The following is a 17,784-nucleotide window of genomic DNA, read 5'->3' as shown; positions in this document are numbered from 1 at the left end:
TTCCTCTTCAGAATATCTGAAATCCATAGAATAAAATACAAAAATTTACTTAAGAAACCAATTATATAGAAATATTTACCAAAAATTTAAAATAAAATTTTGAAATATTAATGTATGTTCTTTTATGTGAACACATTAAATATCAAGAGCTAACAGCAGGTCTAAAAATCACTCTAATTCCTGAGTAGTGATGAGTATAAGTGATATTCTGGGATCTCTGCATCAGTTGGAATGCAACAGGAAAATGTTTGTGATTTCTTCTGTTGATAAAAATCACTGGTTTTCTTGAAGCCAGTTTGATTTGTTCCCAGCATTCACAAGTGAGAGAAATGGTATGTTTAAGTCAGGTTCATAGAAATAAGGATTTTATTTCCATCCAAGTTCATGGCCCCTAAGTCTCTGAGGGTACAGAGACATATGTCTCATTTTCTACCCTTGAGGAACTTAGAGTCTAGTGGGAGAGGCTGGTGGCAGGGTCAAAGAGTGTCCAGAAGGGGCAGGGATATAACACCACCATAATATCTATCAGCCTTCCAAGTACACCCCACAGGCATTCTAATACTAAGAAGTGAGACAAGCAGGGACCTGGGACCCTTTGCTGCAATGCTTGTACCTGGACAAACTTCTCAAGAAACAAACTACAAAGAAACTCTGCTGCTGCTGCTCCTAAGTCGCTTAAGTCGTGTCCGACTCTGTGCGACCCCATAGACGGCAGCCCACCAGGCTCCCTCGTCCCTGAGATTCCAGGCAAGAACACTGGAGTGGGTTGCCATTTCCTTCTCCAATGCCTGAAAGTAAAAAGTAAAAGTGAAGTCGTGCCCGACTCTCAGCAACCCCATGGACTGCAGCCCACCAGGCTCGTCCATCTATGGGATTTTTCAGGCAAGAGTACTGGAGTGGCTTGCCATTGCTTTCTCGAAACCCTAAGGGACTAAAAATAACTGCATGCATGCGCAGTTGGGGCAAATTCTGGACAAAAGATATAAAAAGACCAAAAAAACCCAACTGCCACTTCTGAAGAGCTGGGAGCAAAAGTAAAGTGTCAGGAGTAAAACCACGGTATTGCGCACAACCCCTGTGCTCGGTACCGCCTTAGGGGTGGGCGAACGACCTAAGCCACCCCTCTGGCCCAAGACCTGGATTGAACCCCGCACCAACCCCATATAAGGAGCAAGCTCAGCCACCTCCACTTCAGGGAGCAAGCGAGCAAGGAAATGTCTCCTGTTCTTGTTCACCCTGGTGCAGCAGGGGCCCCACAAAAGCCCTGTCTGAATTTCTTGTCTGGCTTCTGATCAATTTTTATCGACTGAGGAGACCAAGAACCCTGGCCGGTATCAGACTGAGTGAAATCTTAGGTTAAATATGAATTAAGTACTCCTTAAAAAACATAAATATTTTTGCTGTTACATGACACAAAATCCAAATAAAATTTGCATGTTTTCCGTGGGAATAGAACATAACATCCCCTAGCTCTGCTTTCAAAATACCATAGATGCCCACTGCCTGTCCCCCTTCCACCTGTCCTCCTGTGTAGAATCTTGGTACCTTCCTTGGGTTAAATAAAAGCAAATGGATAAATTTAATGGCAGTCTTCAGAAGTCACTGTTAAGTCAGTGCTGTAACGTGGAGGCTGAGGGACTGGGTGACTATTACAGAGTGATCGCTCGGGCCTGCCGTGAGCCTGGAGCCCTTATAACATTCAGAACTCATGCCGTTGCAGGCTTATGTGGCAACACACACCTGGTATTTTTGTTTGCAAGTGCAAGTGGTACTGTTACTTCGTGAAAATCCTTAAAAAGTGTATGACATTTAGTCCATTTGAAATTAGGCCATCTTGATGAACTTTGGGAGCAGTGGCAAAATTAAATTTTACAAGCAAAGTGAGGTATTGAAATGTTTCATCTTACTTTATAATGTATCATAAGTCGCTCTTCCTGAAAGGAAATGAAAAAAGAAAAGCAACATGAATTTAATTAACATAGAAGTTTAAACTGGTTTACTCTTGTTCAGACAGTAATGCCCATGTGCTGATTGACAAATGGGGGGCTGGGGTTGAGAAATACGTGCCCCTTTGGTGACTCAGGGTGCCTTTTCACAGCTACAGCCTCAGCTCCTGCCGTGATGCCTGACATTTGGTGATCTTCAAATATTTGATGAATGAATGTATGAGTGAGTGAGTGAATAAACAGACTGATGGATGTCTAGATGTGTGGATGAGTGAAATTAAATAAACAAGCACACTAAGCTTCAGTTCCTCCCCTGGGACATGGGAATAATAGTACCTATTGGATGGGATTATTGTGAAAATTAAAAGCAATAATGAACAGTCATCCCTCTGTATCCTGGGTAATTGGTTCAGGACCCCCTCAGTTAACAACATCTGCAGATGTTCAAGTCCCTTATATAAATGGTGTTATATTTGCAAATAACCTACGCACATCCTCTTGTATACTTTCAATTTTCTCTGGATTACTCAAAGTACCTAATATAGTGTAAATGCTGTATTAGGAGTTACTGGCATGTGGCAAATTCAAGTTTTGCTTTTTGGAACTTTCTGGAATTTTCTTTTTTTAAATATTTTTGATCTGTGGTTGATTGAGACTGCAGGTACAGAACACTTGTTTACAATTAGCCATTTGTATATAAAGTATTTAGCAAATTGTATGTAAGCACTAAATACATTATGGCTTTAATAAAATATAAAATTCTGATTATTTTAAATAACTGTATTTTTGCCAGCCATCAAAACTGCTCCGGTGAGTCTAAGAAACAGAGGTGAATTTGGATTGTAGTTTTGTAGTCTTTGTGCCCAGTAAGTGATGTTTCATCATGAGGAAAGGGCCTTCTTTTCCTGACTAAGAGCCTGACACAGCTCCTTGACAACTGTTAGTAGCAATGGAAAGATCTGAGTCTGTTAGCTAGAAAGCATGATCAATATATGTGAGTGCTGATCTTCAAAAGCCCGTTTCAAGCTCTTTTACTACTTTGTAGTAGTTTAGTTGCTTTTTCTTAGTAACTCATTAAAATAAAATATTGGATCCATCATCATCGAGTTTTCAAAAATTATTTAAAATTTAGCATTCTAATAATATTTTATACATATAGATTATTATATGATAATTTTTCTTCTGAAATCTTACCCTGGGGTAGATTAGTATGTCCTTATTATTGGAATTTTCAAAAGTATCTAGATAAATATCTTTGAGTCAGATTCCCATTTTACTTGTTTATCAAATATGCAATGAATGCACTATATTTAAAATTAATGCTTGTATTAATCAGAACAGAACATGTGGCTGTACATAGTCCATATATGTAACACGATCTTATTTCTATCTTGTCACTTGACTTTTGGCTACAGAGGCAGAACTGTATCACTCTTGTTCTCACATATCAAATATCGGGTTGACCAAAAATTTTATTTGGGTTTTTCCATCACATTTTATAGAAAATATTGAGCGACTGTTTCAGCTAACCCAATATAGTAGTAATACCAGATACCCTTTGTATTTGTGTGAGCACAGAATGGGTGGCCAAAAGCAAATGCCAACAAGATGAAATAAACAAGCCCAGGGTAGGGGCAGGTAGAAGAAAGTCATAGAAATGGCATGCAGAGGAAAAAGCAATGAGATGACAGAGAGATTCTCATGGCGATTTTACATTTGTGTGCTGAGCAATATATACAAAGAGAAACATATTATTTTCACAGGGAAAATGATTATTTTAGAATTGATTCTTGTCAGTGATAAATTTGTTGTTCAGTTGATCTTTGCAAAAGATCTTTCTTTCCTTTGTACTGATTTGTTCAGTCACTCAGTCTTGTTCAACTCTGTGACCCCATGGACTGAAGCACGCCAGGCTTCCCTGTCCTTCACCATATCCCGAAGATTGCTCAAAACTGATGTGCACTGAGTCTGTGGTGCCATCCAGCCATCTCGTCCTCTGTCTTCCCCTTCTCCTCCTGCCTTCAGTCTTGCTCAGCATCAGGGTCTTTTCCAATGAGTCAGCTCTTTGTATCAGGTGGCCAAAGTATTGGAGCTTCAGTTTCAGCATCAGTCCTTCCAGTGACTATTCAGGACTCATTTCCTTTAGGATGGATTGGTTGGATCTCCTTGCAGTCCAAGGGACTCTCAAGAGTCTTCACCAACACCACAACTCAAAAGCATCAGTTCTTCAGCACTCAGCCTTCTTTATGGTCCAACTCTCACCTGTACATGCATACAGGAAAAACCATAACTTTGACTATACAGACCTTTGTTGGAAAAGTAATGTCTCTGTTGTTTAATTCGCTGTCTATGTTTGTCATAGCTTTTCTTCAAGGAGCAAGCATCTTTTAATTTCATGGCTGCATTCACCATCCTCAGTAATTTTGGAGCCCAAGAAAATAAAGTCCATCACTGTTTCCATTGTTTCTCCATCTATTTGCCATGAACTGATGGGACCGGATGCCATCCGGATGCCATGATCTTCTTTTTTTTTTTTTTTAATTTATTTATTTTTTATTGAAGGATAATTGCTTTACAAAATTTTGCTGTTTTCTGTCACACCTCAACATGAATCAGCCATAGGTATACATATATCCCCTCCCTTTTGAACCTCCCTCCCATCTCCCTCCCCATCCCACCCCTATAGGTTGATACAGAGCCCCTGTTTGAGTTTCCTGAGCCTACAGCAAATTCCTTTTGGTTATCTATTTTACATATGGTAATATAAGTTTCCATGTTACTCTTTCCATTTGAACCTTGAATTTTAAGCCAGGTTTTTCACTCTCCTATTTCACCTTCATCAAGAGACTCTAGTTCCTCCTCACTTTCTATGATTAGAGTAGTATTATCTGCATATTTGAGGTTATTGATATTTCTCCTGCAATCTTAATTCTAATTTGGGATTCATCCAGTCTGGCATTTCATATGATGTACTCTGCATATAAGTTAAATAAGCAGAGTCGCAATATATAGCCTTGTCGTACTCCTTTCCCAATTTGGAACCAGTTCGTTGTTTTATGTAAGGTTATAACTGTTGCTTCTTGACCTGCATCCAGGTTTCTCAGAAGACAGGTAAAGTGGTCCAGTATTCCCATCATTTTAAGAATTGTCCACAGTTTTTTGTGATCCGTACAATCAAAGGCTTTCTCATAGTCAATGAAGCAGAAGTAGATGTTTTTCTGGAATTCCCTTGCTTTTTCTAGAATCCAATGGATGCTGGGGCAATTAGATCTCTGGTTTCCCTGCCTCTTTGAAACCCAGCTTGTACATTTGGAAGTTCTTGGTTCATGTACTGCTAAAGCCTAACTTGAAAGATTTGGGGCACAACCTTGTTAGCATGTGAAATGAGCACAATTGTATGGTAGTTTGAACGTTCTTTGTTATTGTCCTTTTTTGGGATTGGACTGAAAGCTGTCTTTTTACAGTTGTGTTATCACTGCTGAGTTTTTGCTGTAACAATGAGTGAAGTACTTTAACAGTATCATCTTTTAGGATTTGAAGTAGCTCAGCTGGAATTCCATCACCTCCACTAGCTCCGTTGATAGTAATGCTTCCTAAGGCCCACTTGACTTCACACTCCAGAATGTTCAGCTCCAGGTGAGTGGCCACATCACCATAGTTTTCTGGGTCATTAAGACCTTTTTTTTTTAATAGTCCTTCTGTATTCTTACCACCTCTTTTTAATCTCTCTGCTTCTGTTAGGTCCTTACCACTTCTGTTCTTTACTGTGCTCATCCTTACATGAAATATTCCCTATTGATATCTCCAATCTTCTTGAAGAGATCTCTAGTCTTTCCCATTCTGTTGGTTTCCTCTGTTGCTTTGTATTATTCGTTTAAGAAGTCCTTCTTATCCATCTTTGCTTTTTTCTGGAACTTTGCATTCAGTTGGGTATTTTTCCCTCTCTTCTTTGCCTTTAACATGTCTTCTTTCCCTTTAACATGTCTTCTTTCCTCTGCTACTTGTAAAGCATCCTCAGACAACCACTTTGGCTTCTTTAATTGCTTTTTCTTTGGGATGGTTTTGGTCACTGCTTCCTGTAGAATAGTATGAACTTCTGTCCATAATTCTTCAGGCACTCTGTCTACCAGATTTAATTCCTTGAATTTATTTGTCACTTCCATTGTATGATTATAAGGAATTTGATCTAGGTCATACCCAAATGGCCTAGTGGTTTTCCTTACTTTCTTCAATTTAAGTCTGAATTTTTCAGTAAGAAGCTCATGATCTGAGCCACAGTTAGCTCCAGGTCTTGTTTCTGCTAACTGTATAGTGCATCTCCATCTTTGGCTGCAAAGAACATAATCAATCTGATTTTGGTATTGACCATCTGGTCCATGTGTAGAGTCGTCTCTTGGGTTGTTGGATAAGGGTATTTGCTATGATCAACACTTTCTCTTAACAAAACTCTTTTATTCTTTGCTTTGTTTCATTTTGTATTCCAAGGCCAAACATGCCTGTTATTCCAGATATCTCTTGACTTCCTACTTTTGCATTCCAATCCTCTATGATGAAAAGGACACATTTTTTTGGTGTTAGTTCTAGAAGGTGTTGTAGGTCTTCATGGAACTGGTCAACTTCAGCTTCTTCAGCATCAGTGGTTGGGGCATAGATTTGATTACTGTGATGTTGAACAGTTTGCCTTGGAAACAAACCAAGATCATTCTGTCATTTTTGAGTTTGCACCCAAGTGCTGCATTTTGCACTCTTTTGTTGACTGTGAAGGATACTCCACTTCTTTTAAAGGATTCTTGCCCACAGTAATAGATAGGATGATCATCAGAATTAAATTCACCCATTCCCTTCCATTTTAGTTCACTGATGTTGATGTTCAATCTTGCCATCTCCTGCTTGACCTGGTCCAGTTTACCTTGATCTTGATTCATGGGCTTAACATTCCAGGTTCTTATGCAATACTGTTGTTTCCAGCATCAGACTTTCACCAGCAGACACACCCACAATTGAGCTTCCTTTCTCCTTTGGCCCAGCTGCTTCATTCTTTCTGGAGCTGTTAGTAATTGCCCTCTGCTCTTCCTTAGTAGCCTATCAGAGACTTTCTGACCTGGGGCTGTGGTGGGGCTGATCTTCCAGTGCTGTAGTGTTTTGCTTTTTCATACTGTTTGTGAGGTTCTCCTGGCAAGAATACTGGAGTAGGTTGTCATTTCCTCCTCCAGCAATGAAAAATAGTTTTATTTTAAAATAAAATCCTACTTTTTGAATTTTTTTCTTTTCAATGTTATTTTATCAATTTAAAAATTTCCTTCATTGTAACATTAAATAAAACTATAAAGCTCTTTGAAAAATAAACTCTATTCTCTAGGTACTATTTTTTCTTTTTCAGTCAATGAGTGTTAACTGTATTACCTATGCCTACAGAATGTAAATGACATGAATTTAACATGAATCTGTTGAATTTGTCATTGTAGCTGAATGAATGAATATCTTCTAGTCAATTTTACAATTTTCTAATACTTCTTTTACCTCCCACAACTTTTCATACAGTATAAACTTTTTTTATTTTATTTTTTTTTAATTTTATTTTATTTTTAGACTTTACATAACTGTATTAGTTTTGCCAAATATCAAAATGAATCCGCCACAGGTATACATGTGTTCCCCATCCTGAACCCTCCTCCCTCCTCCCTCCCCATTCCATCCCTCTGGGTCGTCCCAGTGCACCAGCCCCCAAGCATCCAGTATCGTGCATCGAACCTGGACTGGCAACTCGTTTCATACATGATATTTTACATATTTCAATGCCATTCTCCCAAATCTTCCCACCCTCTCCCTCTCTCACAGAGTCCATAAGACTGTTCTATACATCAGTGTCTCTTTTGCTGTCTCGTACACAGGGTTATTGTTACCATCTTTCTAAATTCCATATATATGCGTTAGTATACTGTATTGGTGTTTTTCTTTCTGGCTTACCTCACTCTGTATAATAGGCTCCAGTTTCATCCACCTCATTAGAACTGATTCAAATGTATTCTTTTTAATGGCTGAGTAATACTCCATTGTGTATATGTAAGAATAAATTGTTGAGAACTTAGAATTGACTTCTGAAGAGTAAAAAGAATATACCTAAAGTCATATGATGGCTTCCTTCCCCCAAGTTAATTTGATTTGGGTATGTTCAATTTGTAATCTTTTAAGAACTTTTAAATTTTATGAAAATACATCTGTAATACCTTTGACATCCAATTAATAGCATTATTTGGGTATGATGTTTCTATTTGTAAGATTTCAAGAGCATTGCCCATAATGTCACACATTTGTTTTCAGAAGAGAAATTCTGACAGTGAATTTTATACTTGTGTTAGGGTGAACATACTGTTAGTATTGGTTGCATTTGAAGGATCCTTTCAAAAATAGGTAATGTTCAAAATGATTTTAACTAGAACATGAAAGAGGCAGTAAGAGCAGAGAGATCCTATTCTCTCTGTAATTTATTTTAATGCCATCACACAGGGAATTCAAGGCAGATAAAACTTCTCCATTTACAGAAACCAAATGTGCAGAAATGGATTATCATTATTTCAGTTGAATTGATAATATATACTCTCTGGCACATTTTTTATTAGAAATTGCTCGAAAAAAATTATATATTGTATACAAAGTAAATATATGATCATAGCCTTAAGATCTCTCTCAATGTTAATTTTCCCTCAATGAATTACAATGCAATTTTCTAGCTCACTAATTTCACTAAAGAAAGTAATGACTGGAGCAAAAGTCTAATCAGCTGCCAATCAGGATCCCTTGAAGCACAGAGTGTCAAAAATTGAAGTGATTTTTAGAACTCATAAAAGCACTTATGTTCCATGATATGTCATAAAACCTGATAATGAAGCTACCTTACTTCTCAACTTCTTTCCCAAACAAACAGCTTTCACATTTAACCAAAACTTTTATTAATATTCAAGTCTATTAATATACTATTATTATATTATCTGTTACAGTACCACTATATTACCCAGCTATTGCAAGATAAATTATTCCATATAAATGTCAGTTACAGAGCTCAGTGGATTCACATTAAAAATTATAATGGTGGGTTTTTTCTTCCATAGGAAAAAAATTAGTATTTTTTCTGATAGAGTAGATTTTTGATTTTATGTTGTAAACACAAGGCAACCCACTTCACTTTCACCCTTTGAGTCATTTATATTGTCATCAAGCCTTTATTCCTCCCATAGTGGTACATAGTTTTACGATGAGTAATCGTACTTAAAATCATTAACTCATTTACCAATTTGGAACGTAGTTACTTTCCTGTCTTGCTTAAAACAAATCTTTGGAGGTACTGCATAAACACATTTCTTCACCCTGTCATCATCCTTTCTATTAAAACATAGCCATTACATGTGTATTTATGTATTTCTTCATCTGTCTTCATATACATAAATATGTGCGGGTTTCTGGGTTTTTGTTGTTCGTTGAGAGGTGGGAAACATTTCCACACATCTGAGTATTTGCTGCCAACCTTCTTAATAATCTTTTTACTCAAGTTTGTAGCATGCTGGCATACCCCATGTGTGATCTCAATAAAGCAATCAGCGTTTTATTTTTAAAACAGAGACTTGCAAGCCTACTTCACTTGAGGATCTTAATTTGGCCTTTTGTCAATTCTTTGAGAAATTTGTGTAAAAAGGACATACCACCCAATCCCTGAGGTTTCTGGAGCTGAGAATTTAAGGATTCAGATGAAGTTACCCAGTTTGTTTAATTATTTGAATTTTTGTTTCAGCACCTGATGTTTTCCCTTCCTTTTTGAGGGAGGTAAGATATCTGAGTGAACTTTAGTAGTTATGTTTATGGGCCCACGTGTAGAAGTTTCTCCATAATCTTGAAAGTTGGTATGATGATGAATGGAATAGTAACTAAGCTGGTACCATTTATAAAATATGTGAAAAAATTTCAGTACACTGTAAAGGTGAAGTGATCTTCATGCCAGATGAGACCTTTCCCCACGGCTGAGGGGGCATCATTCCAGAGGGTGATGGTCATCATTCAGCCACCAGAATTCCTGTTAATTTTTGTTTTTTTTCCCCTTTGTCCTGAGATTTGCTGTTTTCAGGACTACCTCCCTATTACTCTTCACTCAGAGGGCATAATTTCTTATTTTCCTCACTGAGTCAGAAAAACCAAGTCCACCTCTTTCCCCAAAGAACTGCCATTACATCCTAGCTTGGTAGGATAAAAATGATTTTCACTTTACTAAGAATTTTTACAAGCAGTTCCCAAGGTTTGTTTATCTTTGCCACCATAGTGACTGCTTAGAGTGATAATAGCCAACATTCGTGTGGCATTAAACATGGATGGAGTGATAGTACCTGGATGGGTTAGAGCTCATAGTCTCTGAAGTGTGGATTTTCATTGGAAATAAAGGAAACTTAAAGATCAGTATGGTTTCTGTATGCAGAACGACTGATTGTACAATAGAACAGTTCCTTACTCTACATAAATGCAAATATGAATACTATGATCAAATTAGGTTATTCATAAAATTTACAAAATGCTTCTTACAGAACTTTCTAACTCAAAATACCCATTTGACACATAAAATCTGATTCACTTTCAATATACTTTCCCCAAAATCCATTAAATTAAAAACATTTTACAAATTAAACCACACTCAATGTAAAAATGAAATTAGAGCAAGAAATGTCAAAATATTTAGGTAACAGAAGCAAACAGTGTAACATGGATATTCCTATGCTCTTTCTGTTCATTAAAAAAAAAAAATATATATATATATATATATATATATATATAAATCTCTCCCACAAAGAGGGTATTTGTATTGTTTTTATAAAAATGGAGTCAGATAATATTTATTATTACTCTGCAATATAGTTCATTCACCTAAAAGCATGTAATGAACATTCATTTGGGTCCTGATAAAGATCCAATTTTATCTTTTTAATAGCTGTATAATATTCTGTGGTCTGTGCCATTATATAGTCAACCAAGAATTTCTTTGTTAAATAAGATAAGCATCACCTATGCCAATTAGTCTACTATTCCTAGAGATTTAAGCTCTTGTCTCTCATCTGGGAAAACAGAGAAGGAAAAAGATGGGGGTCCGCAGTTTCTCCTCAGAGCACCATTTTTGATGGGTCCATGAGGCTATCACTGATATTAATGTGTTTTCTCAGGAGTAGACAGCAGAACTGGAGCCTGTGGGTGTTTATGAATGCCAGATGTCCAATCTTCTCCACTTCACATTTAAGGCCCTCCATACCTAAGGCTCCCACCTCCCTGCCCATTTTTGTTAAAGGCATGTTTACATCTTAGGACACGGATAAAAAGAAAAGGAATAGCAGCTTGTGTTCCAGGATACATCCCACCATTTTCCTGTTATGCACTCAGCCAGCATTGCCATGAAGCATGGGCCATCTGGTAGGAGGAAATATTCTTAAAGACTGTGGCAGGTTGGACTAGTGGAACTGGTCCCAAAGAAGGCATTTTCCATTTCCTCAGCTATATACCAAAAATGATATCTTCAAGGTCTACTCTCATGGGCAGGGATATGTAGATCGTAACAAGGGAAAGCTTCAGAGTAGAACATCTTCACTGCTTGTGGCAAGGTTCTCCTGGATGGAGCCATGACCACAGCCATAGTGTGGAGAGTAAGAAAGATCTATCCCCTAAAGAGGCTGGGATGAGCATTTAGGATCTTAGCTCAGGAGTCAAGCTTCAGAGCAGGACTGCAGTTCACTGAAGGACATGGGCTGTTAACAAAGAACTAGAGTTGGAGCTTGGTCATGGGGGACTGTGCAGATATATTGGGGGCTAGCATTCAGCTGTAGCTCTGTTAGTACACAGATCACCCTCCCCCCTGCCCCTGCCAACCAAGGTTTTCCCTGGGTACAATTAATGTCAAATTCAGGGCACAGAAGCTATTGCCAGTAACCCTCTTTTTGTTAGAATTCCACCTCTAGTACACACCCAGGTTTGGTTCTCACTGAGTCATAGGCTGGGCGGAGCTGGGCTTACAGGATGAATATCCTCAATTCTTGCCTCTGGATCCAAGTAGGGCATGCATAGAGTGATAATGACTTGGTTTTGCAGTGCTCCTGCACACTGAAGGCTTGAGTTGAGCCACTAACTTCCTTCTCAGAAAAGTCAAATCCATACATTCAGAAAGAAGAGGAGGTAGAGAGAGACATCTTGTCACCTCCTTAAAGTGCCTAGACTTAACACATCCTTTTATTAACATGAGGAGGCTTGTTCTGGGCATTTTAATAGCTGAGATATCTAAGGATCCGTGCCTCCCCATGCTGGTTGCTACTAAATTTTGGTGGGCAAGTCTTCCTACTTGGAAGAGAATGAGCTGGTTATGTCTGCAACTTACTGAGAAGTCTGAGGTATAGAAAGTCTAACATCTTATCATGTAAACATGTCCTGATCTGACTTTTAGCCATGAAACACTTGGTTGTCATTATTGACGTCCTATTTCCTTCAAGTTTAATTGTTGATATCATCCTATCTTGATCTATTACCTTACTCCATACTGGGAAAACAGCACCAGGAATTGCCCCCTGCCCTGTTCTTTTTTTTTTAAGCTTTTGACTTTTAATTTGTTTATTTTTTTAAAATTTATTGGAGAATAGTTGTTTTACAATGTTGTGTTAGTTTCAGTTGTGCAGCAAAGTGAGTCAATTATATATACTAAATGTAATATTATATATATATATATATTTATATTTATATCCATTCTTTTTCAGATTCTTTTACCATACAGGTTATTACAGAATACTGAATAGAGTTCCCTGTAACCTTTAGGCTTTTGAAAAATGATGATGGAGAACAGAATTTATGGCAGAGTTCTTAGTGGTTTTTAGCCATGAGAAGATTAGCGTTTCACTGCTAAAACATAGTGATTGTTCATGAATTGCAAAATAAAATGAAATTAACTTTTTCTGTCTTTTGGTTCTTATGGTAGGCTGACAGCAAACAGCTAGCTGTTCTTCTGTGGCCACATAATCCCTATGGAGTTTCTTTTGTCTTTTTATACTACTTCCCCACCAAATGATGAGATTTTTTTTGAAGGACAGACAGAAACTGATTCCAATAAATCAAAGAGTTAGTTTTTAATAAACTTAAACACCACATACCATAGTACAGACTTTAGTATAGTTGCCAGAAGCAGTTCTGAGTGAAGCACTGAAATGACAAGTGAGTTTATGTAATTTGGTCTATGAAAAGCATTCAGAGACAAAACCACCAGGGTAGGTAAGGTACAAACACCATTGCCAGACTGAGAGCTGAAAATTATAAAGTGCGGAAACAAGAGATCAGTGAAACAGAAGATATAACAATATCCATAGCCACTTGGTAGAACACAGGCCTATAGGATGCCAAGAGGGGTTATGTCCAACATAGGGTTCTATGATCAGGTAAGTTTGAGAAATACTGAATTAAATGTCATTAAATAGGTGTCTTTCCTGTAGTATCGTTTACTATACTAGTGTGCACTATTAATCTCCAAGACAGGGACCACATATGCTGCATTTCCCAAACTGGTATGATTTAAAGATTCCACTTAGGACAATGTTGTTATAGGAGGGTGAAATGCCCAAGAGAAAAAACAGGAACGGAGTTCCCCATGCTGAGAGGACTGGTTTATAGTCTTACAGAGAGGCAGTTGGAACCTCCACAGAACTAGCAATAACCCGACCCTGCTTTCATTACACATGAAAAAAGTACCAGAACAAGAAAGGAGAAGGCCAGAGGAGGACAGGACAAGGCTGCCTATCTTGACTTTGACTGGACCATATTTTCCAAATCGTTGGTGATCAAAGCTGAAATCAACTTGCCCAAGAATATACAGGATTAACAAGTGATAGGAGAGAAATAGGGGTGGGAAGGACATGGTGGAGGAAGGTAGAGGCTGGAATCCCTGGTTTGTTTATTACAAATCTCAGTCTTTAGCCATTTGGCTACACTGCAGCAAATTCAAGGAATGAAGGTAGCGTAGTACGTATCAGGAAGCCCAGGTGTAAAATGACCACATCACCCCAAGCCTAACTCCTGCATCAGGATGTGTGCCTCTCCAGATCTTCCCACCTCACTTGTCTTTGATTCCAGACACACATGTGGCGACCAGTTCACAGCTCCAACCAGCCTAATGCATGTCCAACCCACAGTGCCTCACCAAATCCAATCCCCGCCTTGGGTTTATGTATTGATGCTATTATTGATGCTTCTTGGGGAGCTCAGAGCCTATGGCTCAGCTATTTAGCAGGATCTGTTTCTCATTTATACATAGGTATTTATGAATTCATAAATATATTCCTATTATGAAAGATCCTAGTAGAGATGGGGGCCTAGTCAGGTGATAAATGGCAGAGATTTAAAAAGTCCTAAAGACTGTCTGGTCACTAGATACCAAGTCAGGAACACAGGGATACCCAACCAGGGTGGGTTGCCTCATCAGTATTTTTGAAACATGCTTGTCTTGAATTTTAATTTCCTGCCATTGGCTTATTTTCATTATTTTTTCATAAATGTTTAGACAGCTGACTGTAAGGGATCTTTGTTCAGAAATTTCTCTCCTAACCTAAATTATTTATGTGATTAAACCTATAAGTAGTAATATTAACTTTAATAATATTAATTTTGCATTTTGAGAAATTTCAGTAGAAAATAACTTTGCCATAAAATTTTATCTCGTATATCACCAACATCATATTTTCTTTCAAACTATGAGGTTAGCTGTCACATTTGTAGCTACTATCCAAACACAGTCCCTTATTCTGCTAAAATTCTATTTGTTTCCTTTCTAATTTCCTTCCCTTTTTAATATTGGGTACAACTGTGTCGTATTATTTGACCATTGCAATTAACATTAAAACAGTAACAAAAAACTTGAAAAGTTAAAAAAAAATCACCCCTAGGACCACTACCACCAATCTTTCCTTTTTTTTTTTGCTTTTTATTTATTTATTTTTTTATTTGCCTTTATTATTATTATTATTATTTTTTACTTTACAATACAGAACTCAAAAATAGTTAACAGTTCAGCAAATAGATGAGTCTTAGGGGACATATAATATGGACCTGGGCTCACTCAGACCACCATACTGAAGGAATTCCAATGCTGAAGACCTTCTGGCAAAATGTTTACATGATTATCAAAATATATAACTGAGGGTGATGGTCCTGGTCTTGTCCTTGTCCTTGGCAGGGTCCTCATGGTTGCATTCAGCCTTCCAATCCTTTCCCTCAGTTCCAAGAGCTATTTATTTTGCCACTGGGAAGGAATAAGACCTTTAATAATGCTGTCTCTCTCACACTTGGGGCTTCCTGGAATGTTACAATGGAGCCTATTTCATTCCTTGTCACTATACCAGTATGGTCAGGACTAAGGATTAGAGTCAGACAGCCCCAGATTTCCCATCTCTGCTTCATCATTTATTAGCAAAAACTAAGATCATGGCATCCAGTCTCATCAATTCAGTTCAGTCGCTCAGTTGTGTTCAACTCTTTGCGACCCCATGAATTGCAGCACGTCAGGCCTCCCTGTCCATCACCAACTCCCGGAGTTCACTCAGACTCACGTCCATCGAGTCAGTGATGCCATCCAGCCATCTCATCCTCTGTCGTCCCCTTTTCCTTTTGCCCCCAGTCCCTCCCAGCATCAAAGTCTTTTCCAATGAGTCAACTCTTCACATGAGGTGGCCAAAGTGCTGGAGTTTCAGCTTTAGCATCACTCCTTCCAAAGAACACCCGGGGCTGATCTTCAGAATGGACTGGTTGGATCTCCTTGCAGTCCAAGGGACTCTCAAGCATCTTCTCCAACACCACAGTTCAAAAGCATCAATTCTTCGGCGCTCAGCCTTCTTCACAGTCCAACTCTCACATCCATACATCACCACAGGAAAAACCATAGCCTTGACTAGACGGACCTTTGTTGGCAAAGTAATGTCTCTGCTTTTGAATATGCTATCTAGGTTGGTCATAACTTTCCTTCCAAGGAGTAAGCGTCTTTTAATTTCATGGCTGCAGTCACCATCTGCAGTGATGTTGGAGCCCCGAAAAATAAAATCTGACACTGTTTCCACTGTTTCCCCATCTATTTCCCATGAAGTGATGGGACCGGATGCCATGATCTTCATTTTCTGAATGTTGAGCATTAAGCCAACTTTTTCACTCTCTTTCACTTTCATCAAGAGGCTTTTTAGTTCCTCTTCACTTTCTGCCATAAGGGTGGTGTCATCTGTATATCTGAGGTTACTGATATTTCTCCCGGCAATCTTGATTCCAGCTTGTATTTCTTCCAGCCCAGCGTTTCTCATGATGTACTCTGCATAGAAGTTAAATAAGCAGGGTGACAATATACAGCCTTGACGAACTCCTTTTCCTATTTGGAACCAGTCTGTTGTTCCATGTCCAGTTATAACTGTTACTTCCTGACCTGCCTATAGGTTTCTCAAGAGGCAAATCAGGTGGTCTGGTATTCCCATCTCTTTCAGAATTTTCCACAGTTTATTGTGATCCACACAGTCAAAGGCTTTGGCATAGTCAATAAAGCATGACTTCATGGCAAATAGATAGGGAAACAATGGAAACAGAGACTTTATTTTTTGGGGCTCCAAAATTACTGCAGATGGTGACTGCAGCCATGAAATTAAAAGACACTTGTTCCTTGGAAGAAAAACTATGACCAACCTAGACAGCATATTAAATAGCAGAGACATTACCTTACCAACAAATGTCCATCTAGTCAAAGCTATGGTTTTTCCACTAGTCATCTATGGATGTGAGAGTTGGACTATAAAGAAAGCTGAATGCTGAAGAATTGATGCTTTTGAACTGTGGTGTTGGAGAAGACTCTTGAGGGTCCCTTGGACTGCAAGGAGATTAAACCTGTCCATCCTAAAGGAAATGAGTCCTGAATGTTCGTTGGAAGGACTGATGCTGAAGCTGAAACTCCAATACTTTGGCCACCTGATGCAAAGAACCAACTCATTGGAAAAGATCCTGATGTTGGGGAAGATTGAAGGCAGGAGGAGAAGGGGACAACAGAGGACGAGATGGTTGGATGGCATCACTGACTCAATGGGCATGAGTTTGAGTAAGCTCCAGGAGATGGTGATGGACAGGGAAGCCTAGCATAGTGCAGTCAGTCCATGGGGTTGCAAAGAGTTGGGCATGACTGAGCAACTGAACTGAACCTTTGGGGCAACAAAGGATGAGATGGTTGAATGGCATCATCGACTAAACGGACATGAATTTGAGCAAACTCTGGGAGCTAGTAAAGGACATTGAAGCCTGACGTGCTGCAGTCTATGGGGTCACAAAGAGTTGGACATGCCTGAGTGACTAAACAGCAACCTTTGGTAAGCTGCTTGATGCCTCTGACCGTCAGCTTCCACATATGTGAAGAGGAGGTCTTATTCACATCATAAGATCACTATGACGTTGAAATGATATCGTGCGCTGTAGACTACTAGGGTCCTGCCCTTGTACCTGAGCCCTCGTTTATGCATCCCACACTCTACTTACTGAGAATGCTTTCTGTTCTTTGCCTGCCTTCTGACTTGGCTCATTCAGAAGGCAAACTGGAAGTCTCTAGAAATAACACCTCCAAGAGCAGCCTCTCATTTGGACCACCTCTGAGGCGTGTGCTAAACTTTTCCAGAGTTCCCTGGCAGGACTTAGTTCTGTGGTCCATAGAAGTTAATTGCTTGGTACTACGTCCTTCCTCTTCCTTCTGTTTCATTTTTCCTTCACTTACTGGCTTTCCTGGGATCTTCTTTCAAATAAATTACTAGCACTTAAATCCTTGTCT

At 38.7% G+C, this 17,784-nt stretch overlaps 1 protein-coding gene across 3 annotated transcripts in view; it reads left to right on the top strand.

The window, feature by feature from the left end:
• MACROD2 (mono-ADP ribosylhydrolase 2) overlaps positions 1-17,784 on the top strand; it is a 2,318,987-nt gene that overhangs the window by 727,818 nt on the left and 1,573,385 nt on the right. The window lies entirely within an intron of this gene.

The sequence above is a fragment of the Bubalus bubalis genome, chromosome 14 (assembly GCF_019923935.1).
Source record: "Bubalus bubalis isolate 160015118507 breed Murrah chromosome 14, NDDB_SH_1, whole genome shotgun sequence".
NCBI lineage: Eukaryota > Metazoa > Chordata > Mammalia > Artiodactyla > Bovidae > Bubalus > Bubalus bubalis.
This window is presented reverse-complemented; position numbering and strand designations above follow the sequence as displayed.